The following is a 9,799-nucleotide window of genomic DNA, read 5'->3' as shown; positions in this document are numbered from 1 at the left end:
ATACACTTATTAAGCACATTTTGCTCAACAAAGAATAATAAAATAAACATTGGTAAATAAATAAAAGAGTGAGTCACATAAATGATCAAAAATAAGTTGATGACAAATTGTGTACAGATTTTCTAGTGTAGGGACCTTTTCTCTCCCTTTTTCACTGTTTTTCACCATGTTTCTGCAATATTCGGTAGTGGGGGGGATATTCAGATTACCTGTAATGATTGCTTGGACCAAAGTCAACCTCCTCCTTGCCTTTTCTTTGTTAGCTTCAAAGCCATTGTACAGAGAGAGATAATTTGGAGCAAGTACAAAATATTCCACAAAGCAGCATAAAATGTTTATCTTAATTTACAGTCAACCTTAAAGTATAAAAATTCAGTATTTGTCCACAAAGTGCTTTCAGAGCCTCAGAAGGATAACATAACCCAAATCCAAAGTGCCATTGTGTTGTTATCTTCAGGTTCTCACGTTATGAGGTCATGCTTATTACTCATGTAGTTGGATACTTTACATTTCTTACAAATCCTTCCCAGAAACAGCCCCACCCTAAATAAAACTGTTCAAAGTGAAGACCCTTAGTTTTAAAGTATAAATAAGTAAATGATGAAACTTGGTAAAATGATCTTTTAAACCTCATTTGGAACAAAAGAACATCAGTGAGAAACAATAAATGATGCAGAGAAACATTTATTTCTGCATCAGCTAAACTCCTTTCTCTATCGCCTGCAAAGGATCAACTGTCATGTTCTATAAAACTCTGTGAGTCATATGAGTTTCCAACAAGCACTTATCATTGGCCGTCATAGACTGATGTGGACTTGAAGTTGGGGAAAACAAGCACGAAGGGCTCAAGCTTGAAATATTAATAATATAGTTGAAAGAGATTATAGCAGGAAGTCCTTCTCCCATCATTGAATAATCTGATATAAGCTATTTGGGTTGTATCTACATAAGAAAAAATAAAACTATTTAAATCAGTAAATCTGATTTTTAACATGGGAAAATTAATAGCTAATTGAAGCTGTGTAGTCTGTACTTAATACATGTAAATTATGTAAATAAAACAATATATATGTTGTGATATGCATAATTTTAAATCCCGCACTCTCTATCTCTATTCTCCAGGATTAAACTGAAAAGCAGCTGAGGATAAACAAGGTCAAGGGTATGGACTCTGAAACCAGACTGCCTAGGTTCAAATCCCAGCTCAACAATTAATTATGTAGCCTTAAGCAAGTTAATTAAAATCAAGTTTCCCATAGATTGCTTACCTTGATAGGAGTGTTGGTTACTGGGTGTAAAAATTTGTCAAACCACATTTAACTGAACACTTAAAAATCTGTGGACATTATTTTATATAAATTACGTCTCAACTAAAAGGGAACAAAATTGTTTAAAAACCATTTCTATAAGAAGGGAAGGGCTTCCCTGGTGGCGCAGTGGTTGAGAGTCCGCCTGCCGATGCAGGGGACACGGGTTCGTGCCCCGGTCCGGGAGGATCTCACATGCCGCAGAGCGGCTGGGCCCGTGAGCCACGGCCGCTGGGCCTGCGTGACCGGAGCCTGTGCTCCGCAACAGGACAGGCCACAACAGTGAGAGGCCCGCGTACTGCGAAAAAAAAAAAACAAAACACACACACACACAAAATAAAAAAAAGAGAAAGAAAATCACTCTGCTTATCACATATGTTTGTCGTATGTCTTAAATAAGACTGCATACAAAATGCCGCAGAAATCATAACTATTATCATTTGAATAAGTGATCAAAATTTTGCAAGGTAAATATTGCCTTTTTTTTTTTTGAACTAATGAAGGAACAGTCTAGAAATGTGTACTAACTTGCCAAAAATTTGAAGCAGAGCATTAAATCTTGGTCTGCGGAAGGTCCGAGTTTTCTCCACTCTAAGAGAAAATTACAGTGTGGACTTTTTAAAAGAAGTTTAGCTGGATTGAATGAACAGTTAAGTGTAGATTCTGTTTTTTTCTTGTAGTTTAACCATGGGAAAAGAGCTCAAAGTTTCAAATGTTTTAGTTTAAAATATTCTGTTCACAGAAAATTTTAGTTTGAAAGTTTACGATTGTAAATCTTATAATAGGGTATAATAGGGAGGGATAGTAACATTATGGAAGATGGGAACTTCATTCTTCCTTTCTGCTACCTGCTAAGGGAATATTTCGTTGTTTCAAATATGTTTAGAACTGTTACTTTTCAGACTGACAGCCTAATGGATGATACTACCAAACAGATAAAGAGACTCTATCTCTTCCTCAGGCATGTGGAGAAATATACATAAACATATGACATTGGCTGCAAACATGTTGGTTATATGGTTTGAATAAAAAGAAAACCACCATGAACTATATGGTGGCTTTCCAAATGACACATTGTAGGTTTCATCTAAAATTATTTATAATTCCTATATAAAATATTTCTATAAAAAGTGTTTCCAAATTTCTGCTAAAGCACAGGTGAAGTTAGCTCCACTTTTTAGCTCATCATCTCTTGCCATATGATGAATGTAATCTTAAGAATTAAGTAACATTTTAAATAATAAACGATCAACTTTGATTCTATATAAGTATTGTGAATTCATTCATATCTTATGATCCGTTCTATTTTTTGAAATTCTAACATTTTATAGAAATTATGTAAAAGGTTTGACTGTTTTTGGGGAAACGTCATTTAAAATACTTTTTATATAGCTGCATCTTAATATAAAAAATCATTATGCTTCCTTTATTCATTCATTAAAATACTACTAGCAATCACATTCAGAAAGAAAAAACCTGCTCCGTGATTGGTATACAAAGGCATCCGCAAAGAACTTTCAGTTTAGTGAGGGGAAATAGAATTTACACTGAAGTGATTATCATAAAAATCAATATTTAAGGACACTGTTTAACCCAAGAGCAGTGGGAGCAAAGCAAGAAAGACATTTCTGAAAAGGCAACTTATTCTGAATAGAGAAAGTTCAGATTTGAAAATCTTATCTTTGATACAATAAGGATATAGTAGATTTAACAGAGGGTGACCTGGAGAGAGGAACTAAAATAAGCAGAGACACAAGAAGACAGGAGCAGAAACCCAAGGGTAGAAAAATAAACTAGAAGATTAATAGCAATTGGTTTAACTACACAGTTCAGGTAGTAGAGAAATGGGAGATAAGTATCTGAAAGGATGGTTGGAGCCAGATTTTGAAGGTCTGAGAATGCTAAGATAAAGAGTTTGGGCTTTTATTCCCCAGCCTCTGAAATCCTGGTTTAAGCATTGTTCTAAGCAGTGATTCTCAAAGTGTTGTCTAGGGAACCCTGGGGAGCCTCCATGAGGTTTTTAGAGTCCATGAGGTCAAAACTATCTTCATAATAATACTAAGATATTAATATTCTCATTGCCTCACAGGTTTACTGTGGAGTCTCCCATGGTGTGTTACATCACAAAAGATTAAATGCAGAAGCAGATGTAAGAATCCAGGTGTCTCCTCTTGAGCCAGACGTTAAAGATGTTTATAAAACATAAACCCATGCCATTTTTCTCAATAACAGTGCTTTGTTTTGGAGAATATAGTTATTTTTTATAAGACTATATAACTTACATTAACATGTAATGGCTTATTAAACTTATTTTATAGTAAATTAATAAATATTTTTAAAGTTCTCAGTTTTATTTCTGATATATAAATATAGAGTATCAGTAGATATAACTCATCTAAATAAAAGCTCTTAGGAGTCTTCACCAATTTTTAAGAGTTTAAAGAGGTCCTGAAACAAAAGGTTTGAGAACCATTGCTGTAACAGTACCTTGGACCTGATACAGATTTTATCATGGCCTCTAGAGGACACATCCAGCCATGTCGTAAATGTGGGGAAATCTGATTCAGTCACCAAAATAAAAGGACATGATTTTAAAAAATTTTTAATAGCCCAGTAAATCCAAGAATGTCATTTCAACATGTATTCAATGTAAAACTTGTTGAGATATCACGAATTCAAAAGAACATCATTTGAAATTCCACCGTCAATTCTTCTTGAGACTTCACTGAAGCTCTTCTATCAGCAGTGCCACATCCAGGTGTGGCTTGGTTGGCTCGGGCCATGGTGTCCCGAGGTCTCCCTGCTTCAAATTACCTGGGCAACAGGCTTCTAAGAAAGATTCCTGGCTCTTACCCAGAACTTCCAATCATCTTTTGTGGAAGATCCCATCTGCATTCAATCAAGAGTCCCACATTGTTCTTAGGAGCACTGCCATTTAAAATTCTTGTTTTAGGATATTTATGGTGTACTTAACAAGTTTACAAAGAAGCATCCAAAAATGGTGGTTAAACCTCACATGGAGTCAGACATTTCACTCAGCTGGAATTTCAGTCGCCATTGACATAGGTGTTTTTTCCACTAGAAGGTATCTTGTTTTCAGGCAAAAATTGAGAAACCCTGACGTTTACAGAACTTGTCCAGAGAAAAAGAATTACTCATGGGTCCCTAGTGAGACCTAAATTCATCAGACACCACTCTGCCCTCATGGAAGAGTAAAGTGTGGATTAAACCTGAGTGTCTGAGACTTTAAGGTACAAGAGAATCACCAAAGATTGCAAAGCCTAAAATATTTATTATCTGATCATTTACAGAAAAAATTTGCTGTCTCCTGCTCTAAATCAGTGCTTTTTAAACTTTAACAAATTAATCTTTCAGGGATCTTGTTAAAATGCAGATTCAGATTTGGTGGATCTGGAGTCAAGATTCTTATTTCTAATCAGCTCCCAGGAGATGCTGCTGGCCCACTGGCCACCTCAGAGCAGGTCTGAAATGCAGGACCTCAGGCCCCAACCTGCAGTCCCACTGAATTGGAAGCTGCATTTCACCAGGATTCATGGATGACCCTCATGATTGCACCAGAAGCACTGAAGTAGATTACAAAAAAAGAGTGTGACCTTTGACTTCAGACAAAGCAGAATCGTAATCCCTCTCTCTCATTAGGCATGGGGATATCTGCATGCAACTCAAGCTCTCCAAATCCCCTTTTTTTCATCTCTAAAGTGGGGACAAGAATATTTTGTTCACCCACCTCATAACTGTTACGAAAATCAAATATGACAATGGAAACAATTTATAAATAACACTAACACATATTGAAGGTTTACTATATTTGCAAGCCATTATGCCAAATAATTTATAAATAAAGAGACTGAGGTTCAGAGAGGCAAAACAACTTGTTGGGAATCACATTGCCAACTAGAGAAGAGTCGAACTGGTACACAGTCCTGGCCAGTAGTTACCTGCTCCTGCACTTTTTATGACCATATAATTTTGCCACCTTGAGGGTCTTTCAGCCCTATTCAAATGCCTGTGTTAGTGGCTTCTATTATTTTTTGCAATCATATTCCAAAATACATCTCCATGCATAAATGAAAGAAATCTACAGTCTGGGCCAATAGGGTAAATGCTGCAAACCATAGTGCACACACTTGACCTTGCCAAAAAGTCAAAAAGCAATGAAGTAAATCAAAATAGTCCTAACCCATGTCCTACGTTAGAGCAACTTTGTTTAATTAAGGTCAAGCTTCCAGAAATCCAGGAATGGTCAACTCTCATGATGACTAAATCACATATTGAGGGAGATAGCAGTGTACACTGCTCAATTATATAGTTTCCTGGTCTTTGAAATCACCTTTGAGTATTGCTCTCAGGAGAGCTTTGGCAGCAAAGCCTCCATCTGCTTATAATTTCCCCTGCATTTTCTTAGCTTTTTCAGTCCTTGCTGTTTTGCCCAGCAGGAAGTCAAATTGGGTGAATCATTTTCACCAGGCAGTCCCCATCTCTGCAACTCACTTTCATTTTCCCTTCCTGCCCTAAGTAGAGGGTCACAGCTGTCTTTGAAAGAGCACTTTATAAAAGATGCAACAGCATCCTCTACTGACTGTGGCTTACTATATCAAAGAGGAAACAACTCACTTTTGTGTGATTTGGATCATTCTTCAGTGCATTTATCAGTGCTTTTTATTTTCCTATTTTAGACTGTTTTGGAATGAAAATAAAACCTTGGTGTTTAAACTCATTTTTAAAACCACTTATTGAGCTGTGTGACTGACATAGAAAAAGCTGTACACATTTAATGTACGCAGCTTGTTGAGTTTGGAAATAAGAATACGTCAGTGAAATCATCACCCCGATCTATGCCATAAACATACCCATCAGATCCAAAAGTTTCCTTCTGCTCTTTTTATTATTATTATTATTTGTGATAAGAATGTTTAACATAAGATCTGCCCTCTTGAACCATCATACACTGTTGGTGGGAATGTAAATTGGTGTAGCCACTGTGGAAAACAGTATGGAGGTTTCTCAAAAAACTGAACATAGAACTACCACCTGACCCAGCAATTCCACTCCTGGGTATATATCTGAAAACAACAAAAACACTAATTTAAAAAGATACACACACCCCAATGTTCATAGCAGCATTATTTACAATTGCCGAGATATAGAAGCAACCTAAGTGCCAATCTACAGGTGAATGGATAAAGAAGCTGTGGTATATATATACTACTTAGCCATAAAAAAGAATGAAATTTTCAGCAATATAAATGGGCTTGGAGGGCATTATGCTAAGTGAAAAAAGTTAGAGAAAGACAAAAACTGTATGATATCACTTATATGCGGAATCTAAAAAAATACATGTTAGTGAATATAACAAAAAACAAGCAGACTCACAGATACAGAGAAAAAACTAGTGGTTACCAGTAGGCAGGGAAGAGGAGCAATATAGTGGTTAGGGGAGTGGGAAGTACAACTATTGGGTGTAAGGCTCATTGATGTATTGCACAATACAGGAAATATAGTTAACATTTTGTAATAACTGTAAATGGAACGTAACCTTTAAAACCTGAATAAAACGTTTTAAAGTAAAAAGCCCCTGCACTATCCCTGAAACCCTAGGTTTCCAAAGAAGTACCCACCCCCATCTTTCAACACATATAACATGTTTGTATACTTTAAAACTAGTTCACAAAAGTATTATACATGATCCCATGGGTCATGATAAAAGTGGTAATTACAGCTAACATTTTAAAAACTTTTTGGAGAGAGGATTCTGGGAAAATGGCATAGTAGTAATCATCAAGAATCTGTTTCCCCGTCTAGAAAACAATTGTACTGGCAGAACCATTTTGGACCTCTGGCATCTACTGAAGCTTTGCAACTTCCAGGGGAAGGCTTGGACAGTAAACTGTGATGAATTTTAGTCAATTTCACCTTTTAGTTCAACAGCACCCACCCCCAAGTCCCAAGGCAGACAGCCATGGGTATGTTTCTGCAACAGCTTGCACTCAGCTTGAGGAATCCAGGGTGGGCAATAAGGACCTGTCCTGAAAATTTGGGGATCTATGTTCTGTTCACTGAGAGCTGCCTCTGATCATGACAATACAGACTTGGAAGCAGGCAGTCATTGTTAAACACATCCCCACATACACACCCACCATTGCAAGTCCCTCACCCTCAGGCTGAAGCAACTTCCAGGAGATTTAAAGGGTCAGATCTTTTTCCCTCCTTTACTTTTCACCTTTGAGAAGCCAGACATTAAAGACAAAGACGTTCAAGAGCAATTGCTTTCGAATTTATAAAGTCACTGTGCGTGGTTAAGGAAAGGCACAGGCTCAAGAAAGATCTGAGAAGACTTTAAACTTATACCCAGGTTTATCGTTGACACAGAGACAGCCTATAACAGTCAAAGCCAAGAGAGAAACAACAAAAAGCAAACCCTGTGAAAAGGGGAGAATCTGATTACCAGAATACACATAATTAAATTTAAATGTCCCATTTTCAACAAAAAGTCACAAAACACACCAAAAAACACAGGAAGTTATGAACAATTCACTGGGGAAAAATAAACCAACAAAACTGCCCCTGAAAAAGAATAGATGGCAGATCTACTAGATAAAGACTTTAGAACAACTGTCTGAAAGATGCTCAAAGAACTAAAAGAAGACATAAAGTTAAGAAAATGATGTATGACAAAATGGAAATATCAATAAAGACAGAGAAAACTTGAAAAGAAAATTTAAAAAAAATTCTAGAGTTGAAAATACAACAATTGAAAAGTAAAATACATGAGGGAAATTCAAGGGCAGATTTGAGCAGGCAAAATAACCCATGAACTTGAAGACAGGACAATTGAAATTATCAAGTCTGAGAAACAGAAGGAAAAACACTTGAAAAAATGTGAACAGAGCCTAAGAGACCTGTGGCACACCATCAAACAGACAACCATATGAAATGCCGGAGTCCCAGAAGAAGAAGAGAGAAAGGGACAGTGAAGTTATCTGGAGAAATAATGGCCAGAAACTTCCCAAATCTGATGAGAGACATGAACAAAAGTATACAATAAGCTCAGTGAACTCCAAGAAAATGAACTAAAAGAGACCCACACTGACACACATTATAATCAAACTGTCCAATGCCAAAAACAAGGAAAGAATATTGAAAGCAGCAAGAGAGAATCAATTCATCACATTCAAGTGATCCTTGATAAGATTTTGGACAGATTTGTCATCAGAAACTTTGAAGTTCAGAAGGCGGTGGGCTAATATATTCAAAGTGTTAAGAGAAAAAAAAAAGCTGTTAGCCAAGACTCCTATACCTGGCAAAACTGTCCTTCTAAAGTGAGGCAGATTAAGGCATTTCCAGATAAACAAAAGATAAGGGAATCTGTTACCACTAGACCTGCCCTGCAAAAAAATGCTACGAGTAGTCCTGAAGATTGAAATGAAAGAACACCAGCTAGTAACTTAGCTATAAGAAGAAATAAAGATGTCAATAAAGGTAAATAAATGATTCATTATAAAAGCTTGTATTACTGTAGAATTAGTTTGTAACTCCACTTTTTGTTTTCTACATGATTTAAGACTAATGCATTATGAAAATCAATTACTGGTTTATGTTTTAGGTCACACAAGGTATAAGATGTACTTTTGCGACATCAATAACTGAAAGACATCGGAAGGAGCTGTAAAGGAACAGAGTGTTTGAATGTTATTGAAGTTAAGCTAGTATAAATTCAAATTAGAGTGTTGAAACTTTAGAATATTAAATGTAATCCCCATGGTAACCACAAAGAAAATAGTTACAGAATATCGAAAAAAGGAAATAAGAAGGGAATTAAAACATTTTATTTAAAAAATTGACTAAACACAAAAGAAGACAGGAATTTAGGAAATAAGGGACACAAAAAGCACCATAAGGCATATAGAAAACAAATAGCAAATAACAGAAGTAAGTACTTATCAGTAATTACTCTAAAATGTATGTGAATTAAACTCTCCAATCAAAAGATAGAGATTGGAAGAATAGATAAAAAAAATCATATGCTGTCATGTCAACTATATGCTGTCTATAAGAGACTCACTTTAGTCTGAAGACACAAATAGGTTGAAAGTAAAAAGATGAAAAATAATATTTCATGCAAATACTAAACAAAAGACAGCAGGAAAAGCTATACTAATAGACAAAATAGACTTTAAATTTAAAAAAGGTATAAGAGACAAAGAAAAACTTCATATATTAATGAGTTTCAATACATCAAAAATATAATAATTAGAAACATTTATGCACCTAATAACAGACAATCAATATATATGAAGCAGGGCTTCCCTGGTGGCGCAGTGGTTGAGAGTCCACCTGCCAATGCAGGGGACGCGGGTTTGTGCCCCGGTCCGGGAAGATCCCACATGCCGCGGACTGGCTGGGCCCGTGAGCCATGGTCGCTGAGCCTGCGCATCCGGAGCCTGTGCTCCTCAACGGGAGAGGCCACAACA

The sequence above is a fragment of the Aethalodelphis obliquidens genome, unplaced genomic scaffold (genome assembly GCF_003676395.1).
Source record: "Aethalodelphis obliquidens isolate GAN/ISIS:26980383/991018 unplaced genomic scaffold, ASM367639v1 scaffold84, whole genome shotgun sequence".
NCBI classification, from domain to species: Eukaryota; Metazoa; Chordata; class Mammalia; order Artiodactyla; family Delphinidae; genus Aethalodelphis; species Aethalodelphis obliquidens.
Note: the sequence above shows the minus strand (reverse complement) of the source record.